General features: G+C 47.7%; 1 long non-coding RNA gene across 5 annotated transcripts; it reads left to right on the forward strand.

Annotated features, from left to right (window-relative positions):
- Positions 1–10,001: 10,001 nt before the first annotated feature.
- Positions 10,002–12,268, forward strand: LOC123043986 (uncharacterized). 5 transcript variants are annotated; one of them, XR_006419749.1, is made up of 5 exons: positions 10,002–10,227; positions 10,346–10,509; positions 11,415–11,659; positions 11,736–11,786; positions 11,891–12,268. It is a non-coding gene; the product is annotated as an uncharacterized lncRNA (long non-coding RNA). The 5 variants fall into 5 exon arrangements; XR_006419752.1 differs by having other exon boundaries at positions 10,394–10,509; XR_006419748.1 differs by having other exon boundaries at positions 10,346–11,659.
- Positions 12,269–15,255: the final 2,987 nt, after the last annotated feature.

Consider the following 15,255-nt stretch of genomic DNA (forward strand, 5'->3'; position numbering starts at 1 on the left):
GGTCCTGTTAAGGAGGTGGTAGCGTAGCAAACGAGGCAATCTGGACTATGATGCTTTATCACTTTCACTTAGCCAGTGGAGTTCGAGGGTGGGGCTACGATATAGCCCCTTGGGGCACCGCGCTTCTCCGAATTCGGGGCGCATGTGTGCCTGACCGGGAAACGGTCCTTCGTCAAAGCGGGGAATTCTAAACATTCTGATAGTCGATCGAGTGGTTTACCAGTCTCTCGCTGTATCATGACAGTCAGTTTTCGGCTTTCTCTACTGAGGTGCTCGCCCAGCCGAACTGGGGCACAATCGCAGTAGTTCTCCTGGTGCCGCGTTAGCCAATGATACGGAACGTAAGGCAGCAAAACACAGGAGCCGGGCAAACCCAACATTGGACCAAAGACATGATTCGGAGTTGATGCATATAAGGCCTAACTCGAGACGCCGAACACTCCCTAAGGTGTTTGGTCTTTGTAATAATGGGCAAAACAATGCCCTAAGCCCCTAGTGTCCAGGTACAGGCATGGTCCTCTGACGCGGCCGATGCCAAAACGTCAGGTTCCTCTTTGGTTATAATGAGAAACCAAGGGATTATAACAACAAGAGACAGTAAAAAAGGTTTATGTAGGGTCTTAATCTGAAAAGAATCCTCGCGACGGGTCCCTACTACACGTCTGCACCTGTGTCTCCGTTGTGCCTTTATCCTGGACGGGTGTGCATGTTGTTCATCTGTAAAAAGAGAGGAACTTAGTTTAAAAGGAATTTGTGCAAAATATATACGAAGGAAGAAATATAAGTAGTTAAAGCGGAGTCTGTGTGCGCAGCCCCTTGTGAAGGGGTGTGCGGCTAGAGAGCCCCTAGCTTATTTATGCCGGACTCGTCTAACCATGTCCGGGGTCTTTAAATGACCCTCGCACTGAAATGATGCCACGTGGACCGGGCATCTTAAGTGTAAGAGACGCGTAATGTGGTATGGCGTTGAAGCGGACAAAAGCTTCTCGTCCCAAGAGTGCTTGATAGCTACTTTTAAATGGGACGATATGAAAGATTAGTTTTTCGCGTCGAAAGTTGTTCGGTAATGTGAACACAACTTCTAGTAATAGGGAGCCTGTGCACTTGGCGTAAGGGCCTGGCGTCACTCCTTTAAAGGAAGTGCGGCTGTGTCGAATTTTAGTAAGGTCTTTCACCAACTTGCGTATTGTGTTTGGATACAGCAGGTTTAAGTCGCTGCCTCCGTCCATCAGGACTTGTGTAAATTGTAGTCCGTCGATTATGGGATTCAATATCAGGGCAGTCCATCCTGCATGTCGAACGCTTCTGGAATAATCCAGGTGGTCTAAAGTGATTGGTTTTGATGTCCAATCTCTATGTTTCGCTGGATTGGACCGTGCGAGACCCATTTTAACGGGTGCCGCATTGCTTTTCCGTATTATCACATGAAGTGAATTTACTGCTTTGACCTCTTGTGGGAAATTCTTTTGTTTTCCGGTGCTCTGCTGGTGGGGTTTGTCATCTTCGCTTGACGCGTCGAGCCCCTTGTGTTCGGCGTTTAGTCGGCCGGACTGTTTGAAAACCCAACAATCTCGATGGGTGTGGTTTGCAGGCCTTCCGGGGGTACTGTGGATTTGACATATCCGACCCAAAATCTTGTTTAAGTTGGATAGCTCATCGCTGTCATCCTTAAGAGGCGGTGTTTTGTTGTATGGCCGCGAGCTTTTGAATCCGGCGTTGACTGCCGTGCTCTTTGGGCTTTTCTCTTTATTCCGGCGCTGCTCTTTTCTGCGCCGTGATTTTCCATTTTCATCTCTGATCTTGGATGTACTTGGGTCGCTGGTGCTGCATCTTGCTAGCCAGCTATCCTCTCCCGCACAGAAGAGGGTCATGAGGCTTGTTAGCGCGGACATTGTCCTCGGCTTCTCTTGGCCGAGGTGTCTAGCGAGCCATTCGTCTCGGACGTTGTGTTTAAAAGCTGCTAAGGCTTCGGCGTCCGGACAGTCGACTATTTGGTTCTTTTTGGTGAGGAACCTATTCCAGAATTTGCACGCGGACTCTCCGGGTTGTTGAGTTATATGACTTAGATCATCTGCATCCGGAGGGCGGACATAAGTCCCTTGAAAATTTGCTCTAAACGCGTCCTCGAGCTCTTCCCAACTTCCAACAGTGTTTTCTGGGAGGCTTTTGAGCCAATGACGGGCTGGCCCTTTGAGCTTGAGGGGTAGGTATTTTATGGCGTGGAGATCATCTCCTCTAGCCATGTGTATGTGTAGTATATAATCTTCTATCCAGACTCCAGGGTCTGTTGTTCCGTCGTAGGCCTCTATGTTCATAGGTTTAAATCCTGCTGGGAATTCATGATCCAGCACCTCGTTGGTGAAACATAGTGGGTGTGCGGCGCCCCTGTATTTGGGTGCACCGCTGTCTTCGGACACTTGTCGTGTTGCATTGTTTCCTGGGGCCCTCTTCTTTGGCCCGTAAATGGACCTGGCTGGGCCATCTGTCTTTCCAGGGTCGTTAGTCGGCTTATGTGCGGCGCCGCTTTCAGATTTTGGCCTATCATCTGGCCGTCTATCCAACCAGGCGGCCTCTTTGTTTTTTGACTCTGGGGGCTCTATGGCCTCCTCATCAAATTCTGGCAGTAGCTTGCGCTTCGGGTAGCTCTTTGATTGATGGCAATTGCCGTATTTGTCTGCGGTTTTGAGAACTTTGCTCCACCTCATTCTGAGTGTATCTTCCGCTGTTTTGAGCTTCCATTTTTCCTTTTTCAAACTTCTTGCGGTGGCAACGAGTCTTTTCCGAAGGTTTTTATTCTCCGGCGGTGTGTCCGGCGTGAGGTCGCCTGGACTGTTGTTTTCGCCGGGCCTGGATTGATTATCCGACTCGTCTTGTTCGGACGGTTGCTTGTCTGCGTGTTCGTCGTCCGCTGGTTTGCCCTGCTGTATTGCTGGGTCGTTAGGAGCGCTGTTGTTGTCGAGGCGGGACTTAGTGCGGCGTCTGCGTCGCCGTTTTGGTTGTTTGTCGGCGGGATTATCTTCTGCCGCGCCCCGTTGGTCCTCGTTATCGCTTCCTTTTGGGGTGTCCACCATGTATACGTCGTATGATGAGGTGGTCCTCCCTTGCCTTGTAGGCACTGTTTCCTGTTCATCTTCGACATCGTCGTCCATACCGTCGATGTCTTCGGAGTCATAGTTTAGCATGTCGGTTAAATCGTCGACAGTGGCTACAAAGTGGGTGGTGGGTGGGCTCTGAATTTCTTCGTCGTCCGTATCCCAACCATCCTGGCCACAATCCGGCCAGGGCTCTCCGGATAGCGAGAGATGCTTTAGCGAATTTAGGATGTCGCCAAAGGGCGAGTGTTGGAAGATGTCCGCGGCGGTGAATTCCATAACCGGCGCCCAATCAGATTTGATTGGCAGGGGCGTGGGAGGTCCGGAGTCCGGCAAGGAGTCCGGCACCTCGGAGTCACGAGCTTTGTGAGGGACAAGGTTAGTGTTCGGCTCCATCACCGTGGAAGTTGAAGCCCCCGAGGCGGTGTCCAACCACCGGTCCTCGATCTGGGCGGTCGGCTCCGGTCTAAGGGCCAGAGCGGATTCTTGTGCGGCCACCAAGGCACTGTTCGGCGACAGAGCTAGATCATGCCCATCGTAACAGTGCGGCACGCTTGGCTGTGGCTCGAGCCCGTCGAAGATCAAGTCCCCGCGGATGTCGGCCGTGAAGTTTAGGCTTCCGAATCTGACCTGACGGCCAGGGGCGTAGCTTTCGATCTGCTCCAGATGGCCAAGCGAATTAGCCCGCAGTGCGAAGCCGCCGAATACGAAGATCTGTCCGGGGAGAAAAGTCTCATCTTGGACAGCGTTGTTGATTGAAGAAGCCATCGAGCCTATCGATGACGACACAGAGGAACTCTCAATGAAAGCACCAATGTCGGTGTCAAAACCGGTGGATCTCGGGTAGGGGGTCCCGAACTGTGCGTCTAGGCGGATGGTAACAGGAGACAAGGGACACGATGTTTTACCCAGGTTCGGGCCCTCTTGATGGAGGTAAAACCCTACGTCCTGCTTGATTAATATTGATGATATGGGTAGTACAAGAGTGGATCTACCACGAGATCAAGGAGGCTAAACCCTAAAGCTAGCCTATGGTATGATTGTTGTAATGTATGTTGTGTCCTATGGACTAAAGCCCTCCGGTTTATATAGACACCAGAGAAGGCTAGGGTTACACAGAGTCGGTTACAATGGTAGGAGATCTACATATCCGTATCGCCAAGCTTGCCTTCCACGCCAAGGAAAGTCCCATCCGGACACGGGACGGAGTCTTCAATCTTGTATCTTCGTAGTCTTGGAGTCCGGCGGACGATGATAGTCCGGCTGTCCGGACACCCCCTAGTCCAGGACTCCCTCAATGACGGCGACGGATTCCCCTCTCCGGAGCCCCGAACAGACTCCAGATCAGCCCTCCCGAAAGAGATTAGGGCTTGGTGGCGGCTCTGTATCGTAAAACGCGATGAATCCTTCTCTCTGATTTTTTTTCTCCCCGAACATGAATATATAGAGTTGGAGTTGATGTCGGTGGAGCACCAGGGGGCCCACGAGGCAGGGGGGCACGCCCCCCACCCTCATGGTCAGGTTGTGGGCCCCCTGGCCTTGATTCTTTTGCCAGTATTTTTTTTTAATTCCAAAATATTCTCTGTGAAGTTTCAGGTCATTGCGAGAACTTTTATTTCTGCGCAAAAATAACACCATGGCAATTCTGCTGAAAACAGCGTCAGTCCGGGTTAGTTCCATTCAAATCATGCAAGTTAGAGTCCAAAACAAGGGCAAAAGTGTTTGGAAAAGTAGGTACGATGGAGACGTATCGGCGGTAGGGTTGGCCACCTTACAGATACGTCCATTTTGCATCATGTTTTCCTACTGTTATTTATAATGTTTTATGCATAATAATGCTTTTTGGAGTAATTCTAATGCCTTTTGTCTCATAATATGCAAAGGTTCACACAAAGAGGGAGAATTCTGACAGCTGGAAATCTGGACCTGAAAAAGCTACGTCAGGATACCTATTCTGCACAACTCCAAATGAGCTGAAACTTCACGAGAAATTTTTATGGAATAAATAAGAATTACTTGAGCAAATAACTCCAGAGGGGGGCCACCGGGTGGGCACAACCCACCTGGGCGCGACAGGGAGCCCACGCGCGCCCCGGTGGGTTGTGCCCTCCTCGGCCCACCTCCGGTGCCCCTCTTCTGGTATATAAGTCATTTTAACCTATAAAAAATAAGGATAAGAGTTTCGCGATGAAGCGCCGCCGTCTCGAGCCGGAACTTGGGCAGGAGCACTTTTGCCCTCCGGCGAAGCGATTCCGCCGGGGGAACTTCCCTCCCGGAGGGGGAAATCATCATCATCATCATCACCAACAACTCTCCCAACTTGGGGAGGGAAATCTCCATCAACATATTCAACAACACCATCTCCTCTCAAACCCTAGTTCATCTCTTGAGTTCAATCTTTGTACTAGAACTATAGATTGGTGCTTGTGGGTGACTAGTAGTGTTGATTACATCTTGTAGTTGATTACTATATGGTTTATTTGGTGGAATATTATATGTTCAGATCCATTATGCTATTTAATACCCCTCTGATATTGAGCATTATTATCATTTGTGAGTAGTTACTTTTGTTCTTGAGGTCATGGGAGAAATCTTGTTGCAAGTAATCATGTGAACTTGATATGTGTTCGATATTTTGATAGTATGTATGTTGTGATTCCCTTAGTGGTGTCATGTGAACGTCGACTACATGACACTTCACCATATTTGGGCCTAAGGGAATGCATTGTGGAGTAGTTATTAGATGATGGGTTGCGAGAGTAACAGAAGCTTAAACCCTAGTTTATGCGCTATTCCGTAGGGGACTGATTTGGATCCAAAAGTTTATTGCTATTGTTAGATTTATTCTTAATACTTTTCTCATAGTTGCGGATGCTTGCGGGGAGTTAATCATAATTAGGAGGTTTGTTCAAGTAAGAACAACACCTAAGAACAGGTCCACCCACATATTAAATTATCAAAGTAGCGAACACAAACCAAACCAACATGATAAAAGTGACTAGATGAAATTCCCGTGTACCCTCAAGAACACTTTGCTTATCATAAGAGACCATTTTGTCCTGTCCTTTGCCTCAAAAGGATTGGACTACCTTGCTGCACTTTTTTTACCATTATCATTACTTGCTCGTTACAAATTATCTTGCTATCAAACTATTCGTTACTTATAATTCCAGTGCTTGCAGAGAATACCTTGCTGAAAACTACTTGTCATTTCCTTCTGCTCTTCGTTGAGTTTGACACTCTTACTTATTGAAAGGACTACGGTTGATCCCCTATACTTGTGGGTCATCACTTACCGCCAGACCCCTTGGCAGTAGAGTGCCAACCCCTGAAAATAGACTTGTTTCAACCCTTTTTTACAAACTTCTATGAACTAAAAACATTCAAAAGACATCCAAAAATGATCAAGTAGCAAGGACATACATAACTCAGCATAGTTCATTACATCCACAAATGACACTTGTTCAAATGACTTAAAGCATCTACCAATTCAAATAACATGAGTTCAAACTACAAGCTCAAGCTCGAGCAATACATTTTCTACACTAGAAAAAAGTTCTAAAACATATAAGACGTTCAATTTGTTCGTCACGATCATGATTAGGCTTCAGTTGAAAATCAGAGGATCCTGCCCAATTCTCCAACACACTATTAGTTTCAGGGAACCAGCCCCATCGAGCACGGCGGTCCCGAATCTCTGACAAGCCTTGTGTGATTGCCCATCCAATGACCTGCCCGGGTTTTTTCAAGTCCAGCTCCCGGAACTCTTCTTTGCTGACAGAGAATCCAATCTCCATTGCCAAAGCATGTCTGCAAACATATTCCATCTCATGGAGCTCATGAAGTATCTTATTTTTTTCTTTCACAAGCCTCCGGTAAACTTTTTTCTCCTTAGGATCACAAGGTTCCTCCATAATGTAATACTTTCTAAAATCCTTCATGGCCACACTTGCATCATCACTACTCTTTAACCATGCTTGAAGCTCCCTTGCCATAGCACGTTGTCGCTCCTCTAAAACCCTCTCATGCGTTACTATCATACTCATAGCTGCAATGTCCATCCTACATGAATATACGGGTTCAAAATAAAAATCATCAAAATAAATCAAATGAAGCACGGCACTTGGTTACTATTAAGGTGATCTTAATCTTCATTATTTTCTTAAGCCTAACCATAACCCCAAAGATGACCACTAATCATAGCACTAGATCTAGCTACACAAACAATTCTAGGCACATAATACATAAGGAAATAACAAACATCACCCTAAATGCATCATACTAATTGATTTGACCACACCAAATGATGAACTAGGCTTTGCAATAAAATGAGCTAATGCACAAAAAACCAAGATTTCAACCAACCAAAATGAGGGGAAGTGCGAGAGGTACCTTGTGATGAAAGTGCTACGAATCCACCGGACAAATGTCAAACAAATGAGAGAGATTTGAGAGGATCTTGTGGTAGAAAAAGAGAGGGGAGGGGGCTTGAGCTCGGGGAAGAGGCGAGGTGTGAGGTGTGGGGGTTGAATGAGTGAGTGTGGGGGACCAAAGGTCCCACCCTCCCAACATTATCCACCCCAGGACCCTACCACGAGGGGCCCAAGCGGTAGGTGTTAGAAGCCTACCGCCAGCCAGTCTGGCGCTAGGGCCCTTTGCCACGTCACGGCCGTTATTCACCGTCTCGTCACCTACCGCCATGCCCAATGGCGGTAGGCTGTGGGGACCTACCGCCACGACCCCTAGCGGTAGTCCAAAGGGTCGGATTTCAAAAAAAGTTCAAACGTGGGTCAGATCCCGAAATAAGACACAAAAAGGGTCAAAACATGAAGTTTTGCCGCGAGAGTTGGTCCTCCTCCTCTGTTTTCCATCCACCCCGGCAACAATAGCCACACGTGTTGCGCCAACGACCCCACTCCATGGTCGTGGTAGCTGGCGCCAGGGCAACCCCGTGCCAGCCTTGGAGCTCCCGTCGCGAGCCCAGTCGCCGACCCATGCTCCCCATCTGGCAAACAAGCCTCGCCTCCGATCCGATTCGGACAACCACAACCAACACCCCCCCCCCAACAGTATAAGTAAGGGTTTGCGGCTGAAATACGGGTCGAAACCCTATCCGTGTGCCGCCGCAATTCCTAATCCCCCTCTTGATTTATGGCCATCGGCGACTTCAATTCCCCCTCTCCCCTCTCGATGTGGCGCGGAATGTGGTCGGCGGGCCGCGGCGCTGGTGGTGGCGACGACCACGAGCGGAGGCGGTGCGGCACCGCCGACACCGCGAGGAAAAGGAGCGTCCGTAGGTACACCAATAACGGGCTCTAGCCGCCGCCGTCGCTCCTCTGCCACAAGACGGAGGAGTACCACCGTAGGCTGGCGCTCCTCCACCGCGGGCAGTCCTCTGGCTCCTTCGCCGTGGGTAGCTCCTCCGCCAGTGCCTCGAGCTCGTGGACGCCACTCAGGCCGGTCAAAAGAGAGCCGGAGGAGCTCCTGCCACTCCGCGCGGTGAAGAGGGCGACAGGAGGCCGATTCAGAGCGGCGGGGCGTCATCGCGCCAGAGGAGGCGGATGCTATGGAGGCCGCCATCATCGCACGCTCTGCGTGAGAGAAGGAAGAGGCGGAACAACGCTATCGACGGGACGCCAACATCGACAGAATCTTCCTCGAGCAACGGATCGCGACGGCGCAGGAGTTCGTGGCCAACATGGAAGAATGGCGCCTCGTAGCCAAGAACTAGGACGAGGTCTACGTCGACCTCGTCTCTGACGACGAGGACTAAGCTCCTCCGTGCCGCTGCCTCCCATAGAGCACGAGCCCATGGGCATTCCTTGAAAAAGATGAGCGTTTGTCTCCAAGTTTCGTCGACATAGCTGACAGAAGTAGGAGTTTGGCCATTGCCTGGCCATGAGCCGATCTGTTGTGAGCAGCCGGTTGCAGGACAGCAGCCAGGCCAACAGTTTGATCTTGGCCGGCGCCCATGCCTTCCATACCACCTTCATGATTGGCGAACGCGTGGATCCGAGAAACTGTAGCTGATATGCAGACGCCGTTGTGAATTCCCCAGATTCCGTGAGCTTCCAAGTAAATTCGTCACGACGAGTAGTGACTTGATTCGCCGTAGCCACCTTGCTCCAAAGATTAATGAACTCCAGTAACAGCATCGCGGGAATGCGACCCTGCACATCCCGAACCCAACTGTTCTGTTGTAGCGCCGATCGCACTGACCTTATTTTACGCCGAGAGAGCAAGAGGATTGCCGGAGCAACCAAACAGGGCGCCTCTCCATTCATCCAACTGTCAAACCAGAACGGCGTGTTTCTGCCGTCCCCAAGGCGCACCCTTGTCGCGGTGGCGAATAGCGCGCGCTCCATCTGAGAGCAAGGCACCGATAGCCCGAACCACGGCCTGGCACTGGCCGTTCGCTCTAAGGCTGGTCACAATGGGGAGGAACTTAGAAGTAACATCACACACTCCAATACAAGTTTGCTTATGTGGCACATATTTAATAAAGAGAGAGGTGCTTGTGGTAACTAGCTAAGTTACCGAAACATCACACACTCCAAGAAACAATGAATCTATAATCTAATAAATGCATCGTTGTATGACACTATATAGATGTTCCTACCCACTAGTAACATAGTCTAAGAAAGTGTGTAAGTTACTAGCTTATGTTCTTGCCCATTGTGACCAGCCTAACCAGAGCCAACGAAGGCGGAGAGCCATGCCAAATCGCTCCAAACGAAGGGGAAACTATCCTGTACTCCACCGAACTGGGTGCTCCGGCTGCACCCTGCTCGTCACAACCATTTGATACAGAACGTAGGGACAGGATGCAACGAGGAAGCTCCACCCTTCACATTTTCAAAAACGACCCCATGTAAGTACAGAATGAGTGTAACGTCCCCACCACCTAGCTCCAAGATGCGTTCCCCAATTTGGAACGAAATAGAAACGCGGACAGACTAGGGCTTCCAGCTCCGGTGGCGGACCTCGCCGTGTGCTCCGCTGCGACGCCGGGCGAACGAGCTCGACACGGTACAGCCGTCCAGCTCGCGCCCCTCTCCCACTCCACCGGACCCGACCCAACCCGGCGCCAGCTCCGCCATCCATCGACGCTGGGGAAGAAAAGTCAGATCTTCAGGTATGATGTTGGATGTTAAGGCATCTGTGCTATTATTGCGCTTTCTGGTCCTGATCCATCGGTCCCTTTATATTGATTTCGTGAGATGTAGCTACTTCAGTTACTGCATTTTTCATAGGGCCAGCTGAAGGAGACGGTTCTTTAGTCTCCTTTATGTATACTGTAGATTGCTGACAGGCCTAGCTGAAGCAACAAAAGCTTCAGACTTGTATTCTTGAGAATACCATTATTAGGAGAAATGTCAGCAGGAAATCCATTGAAACAACACCGACTCAGCATTTGGTAAGCTACATGTTACAGTTTCCTTTTTATCGCTGCAAGCAAGATTCTTTGTGTGGCCATATGTTGGTTTTGGATGATGAACAGAGCCTTTAGTAATAGCATTTGTTACTTTCTGTAAACTTAGCACAGGGAAATTCAGTGACCCAAAACTGGATCTCACATTTATATACTTATATCAGGAGGCCCCTGAACACTTAGTCTCATCCTCCGTGAATGACCCAAACAACAGAACCTATATTACAGAAGAAACTAGGATGAGAACAAATGAGTAGATCAAAAACTTGAGCACTAAAATAGCTTGCGTGGCATCCAAACAGCAGCTATGTCAAGATGTGAATACATTAATTACAAGCTGAAGCAGAGGAGACTAAAGAACCGTCTCCTTCAGCTTGCCCTGTGAAAAATGCAGTGACTGAAGTAGCTACATCTCTCGAAATCAATATAAAGGGACCGATGGATCAGCAGAAAAATTGTATAGTAACTGCTTCTATATGAATTTCACGTCAGCTGTCTGGTCTGTGGAAACTCAATTCTGGACCCTATCTGATCATACACCACTAATGAAAAAATAGCGATAGTAAAATTTCAGCAACTTATGGCCTAATACTGTACATAAGTTCGAACAAATCCATCTACCACCTGGATGTGAAGTGCTAGTTGGGACAAGACTGGGATTCGTCTACCTGTACAATGTGTGCGACTTCCCTTATTTCTGGGAGATCCCTATCTATTTGTTAGCACCAGATGCCAGATGCCAGATCCCTATCTATTCATAACACTCTTTTCCTTAGTACATCCAAATGCCAGTGCATTCAGAAAATTTCTCTCTTCACTACTATAGCATGATTTTTTTATTGTGTTGCATGAAAAGCTAACTCTTAGTTGCTCCTGCATGTACTATCTAGCATTTTTATCTGCACAGAGTAGAGAATGATGGAGTCAATGGCAAGTATTGCTCCAAGTGCCGGGTTAACTACAACAATGGGACTTGAAGATGACGCCAACAACTTTTCCATGGTATTTCCTTGATATATTACTCATGTTCATATGTCCATGTCATGTCATGTCATCCACCTGAGGTTGCAAACACAAAGGGCAGTGGAAAGAGATTGAAGAGGGGTTCAGAGGAGGCCATGAACAAAAGGAAGAGGTAAATCGGATTGTAAGTAGTATGTATTTTGTCAGGTTTTTGTAGATTGCAGCTGAGGTTTTTTCCTTCTTTGCAGAGCAAGTAGCGTACAAAAAGTTCCAAATCTGTAGATTGTTCTAGTTATCAGGTTCGCCATGACAGCTAAATGGTTTAAATATCTTACCCCCTTTAGAAAAGCATGTTGAGTGTTTTTGCAAATATTTGACTAGATTTGTTTTTGATATTTTGTAGCACACTTAGCCCATGGGAGCGGACATCATTCATCTTGTGTTAAATCATGATTGAAAAATGACTTCATTCCTGTGCTATCCAATGTTGGAGACTTCTGCTAACCTAGTTGAATATGTTGGTGCAATATATGTGTACCGGCTACCTTGGGCTATAAACCACGTTTGGGTTGCAACTCTAGTTATGTGCTCATGGTAGATTTATATGTATCCCTTTATGTGTACTGTCATGAGTACTGCTCAGAAAGCATTCATGATATTTTGTACAAAAAGGTGTGCAAGAACATAATATTGTTGTACTGTTAGCTTTCAAATACCAAGATGGATTTGAAAGTGGTGGAATGCATTTCCAATGGATGGTGATTGTTGTGTTCCCTTCTTATTTGAGAAGGTATCTAATACATATGATGGATATCTGAAAAATGCTGGATATTATGCGTAAACTTAATTTATGTGGTGTCAGGCTGATGCGGAGCTTTGTACAGTAAATTCCTTCATAAAAATAAATTGTCTAGACCGCAAAGATCTTTTCATTTGCTGGGAGACAAAAGTGAGCAGCACACACTGGACAGAAATTACAGATTGATACTCCTAGCATAAAAAACAATGATGCATTTTAAAGAAAATAGCGCGGAATAAAACCTGCCCTCTGATGCTACATTAGGGCATCTTGTACTTCCTTGAAACTTGTTGATAGTCCAGGCACACCCTGAGCCGCCGGAACCCCCTTTCTTTTTCTTTTTCTTTTGAAATGAGCCGCCGGAACCTTGAAGCCACATAGTACAATCGTTTTCTTTCTGTTCCAAACTCGAAGCAGAACATGTTCTGTTCGAAACGTTACAGCTATTTTGTACTTACATGAGGTTATTTCTGCAAAATTAGAAGGGTGGGGTGTCCAGGTTCCATCCTTTCCCTGTATTCTGTATCTAGCGGCTCTCCTTTGTCCGGTGCAGTCGGAGCACCCAGTTGGCTGGAGTATAGGATACTTTCCCCCAAACGAAGGCACCGTTTGCAGATGAGATGTGACCAAGCAAGCTTTTGTGCCACCGCAACCGCGTAACATAGGAACGGTAGGTACCTCCGGCAGGGAGCATGAGCACGACGCGGTGGCTGTGTGCATCCATCGACCGGCTGGCTCAAGCATGCATGCATGCATGTGCGGTCTCTGCGCCATCTTTTTCCCTTCCGGTGAAACCTTTAAACGTCCTAGCCACCACCGTCCAGCAAGAGCGACTCATGTTGGGATCAATTATTTACAGCCCGTCACGGTCCCTGTCCCTGCTCTATCTATCAAGAAAAGGAGACGCAGCTTTGCTATATTGCTGCACCCATCTGCACAAGGCCATCAGCATCAAGTCTTGCACCAATTCGATCCATCATCATAGCTTGCCCGCCTTTTCATGCATGATTCAACACTACACGACGTACGGGGTCGCTCGCTAGAAGGCCCCCGGCCATCTTGCTACGTGTCGTCGTTGTATGGTTGAATGTGCATGGTTCCACTATTTATTTCGGGACCAAGATGTGATGTGATGTCCTAGTTCCACTGTTACAAATACCGAAGCAGAAGCGATGATGAATACTCCAGTCCTTTCCCACGATTATTGATATGTCAAATAGGAGTTTAAATGGATTGTGTATGCAGTAGAGGGATCGACACAAGGAACAAGATTATTTTCGTGGGTGGCTTTAGGTAGTGAGCGAGGATGACTTGCAATTTTTTTTTTGAGTGATAGCTGGCTTGTACATGTGCTTATCAAAGTGTACATGCATCTAAAATTTCATTTCAATGACATCAAATTTCCTGAAGTGGGAGCCTCTCGTGAAATCTAATATTATTTAACATTATAAAAAATATATTTTTCTTCCGCCTTGGAGTGATGTTTACGATTTCTTTCGTATCTTTGCCGCGTCTCTGTTGTTGAGAATGGAAGAGGGTGAAACGATGTCTTTGCCTCTAACTAAGTTTTGGTGATAATGACAAATGATTAGGGCACAAACAATATTCATGAGTATATTAACAAGTCATTAGTCCCAAGGAAAGGAAGTATAAATATGTTGGAGACCCCAAAGGAAAAAAAGATAAATTAAAAAAGACAGTGTATTTAAATGTCTCATCCTAGAGCAGGCACATTTGCGTGTAATTGTAATGTTTGCGGTGGCTTCTTCGGACGAGCCCCGATGTGGAGTTGTGCTACACTCGTTGTTCGCAGTGAGTGGTAAACGCCTCTTGTACTTAATTTTCTGCCTTCTTTAAAAATATGGTATATCTTTGACGTACTCTAAAAAAACTGTTACAATGGATACTACCAGTTCACATTTACTCTGTTTTCGGATACATACAGAGTGGACTAAACCCAGTGCTCGCCTTCCACCACTCAAGTCCATCACACAAGGTCTCGTCCACACCACGCCCATGCAACTAGACGAAGTTCTTTGAGCCGTGCTGAATCGAGGTTGGTGGATGAGCACTACAGGTGTGTTCCTCTCCATTTCTTCTCCTTTCTCCGGAGGGGTCACGGAGGTACTCCTTCTGTCCGGAAATACTTGTCATTAAAATGGATAAAAAGGGATGTATCTAGATGTATTTTAGTTCTAAATACATCTTCTTTTATCCATTTTGATGACAAGTATTTTCGGACGGAGGGAGTATAAACTGGAAGGGGTTGGTGAGGGAGGGGGCCGGCGTGAGCGTGACGGTGAGGAGGAGAGAGAGGACGGGCATTGGGGTCGCTGCAAGCGCCATGCTGGAGGTGAGGTCTAGGAGGAGAGCAGGGGAGGAGGCGCTCTGCTGGACAATATATGAAAGAGACTATATGGAACTGCTAAGCTCGAGCGCCCGGTCTTGGTTATACATACGCATTGTTCAGAATGAGGAGGAGCCATGCACCAGTGAAAATGCATACACGTTGTGCCTGCGAGAAGAGAGCGAGCACATCCTTCCACAAGATGGCAATATTCCCCATGGGGACGGGTGCCCGCGGGGATTTACCCGTCATGGAGTGGGGATAGGGGACAAATTAGCCACATTGGTATTGTCTGGTGGGTATTCGTTAGTCTCGCAGGGCGGGAATGGGTATAAAATTTTCTCCCGTGAGGACTCCATGGATACCCAAAAACTATGCCATTCATGCTACACATGCAGAATATATAGATTAATACCTAAATATTTCACAAAATTACTTTTCTCCACCTCTCCCAACAACCATGTGTTAGGAGACAGTTTGGTCAGCACTGGAGTGTCCCACGCTCCAGCCACGATCCCACGACGCCCGCGTCCTGGGCAGGGCTACGGCCACTATATGTATCACATGTACCTTACTGTAATAAACGACAGGGGCGGAGACAGGGGGTGCGAGCAGGGGCTAG

The sequence above is a fragment of the Triticum aestivum genome, chromosome 2B, assembly GCF_018294505.1.
Source record: "Triticum aestivum cultivar Chinese Spring chromosome 2B, IWGSC CS RefSeq v2.1, whole genome shotgun sequence".
Lineage (NCBI taxonomy): Eukaryota > Viridiplantae > Streptophyta > Magnoliopsida > Poales > Poaceae > Triticum > Triticum aestivum.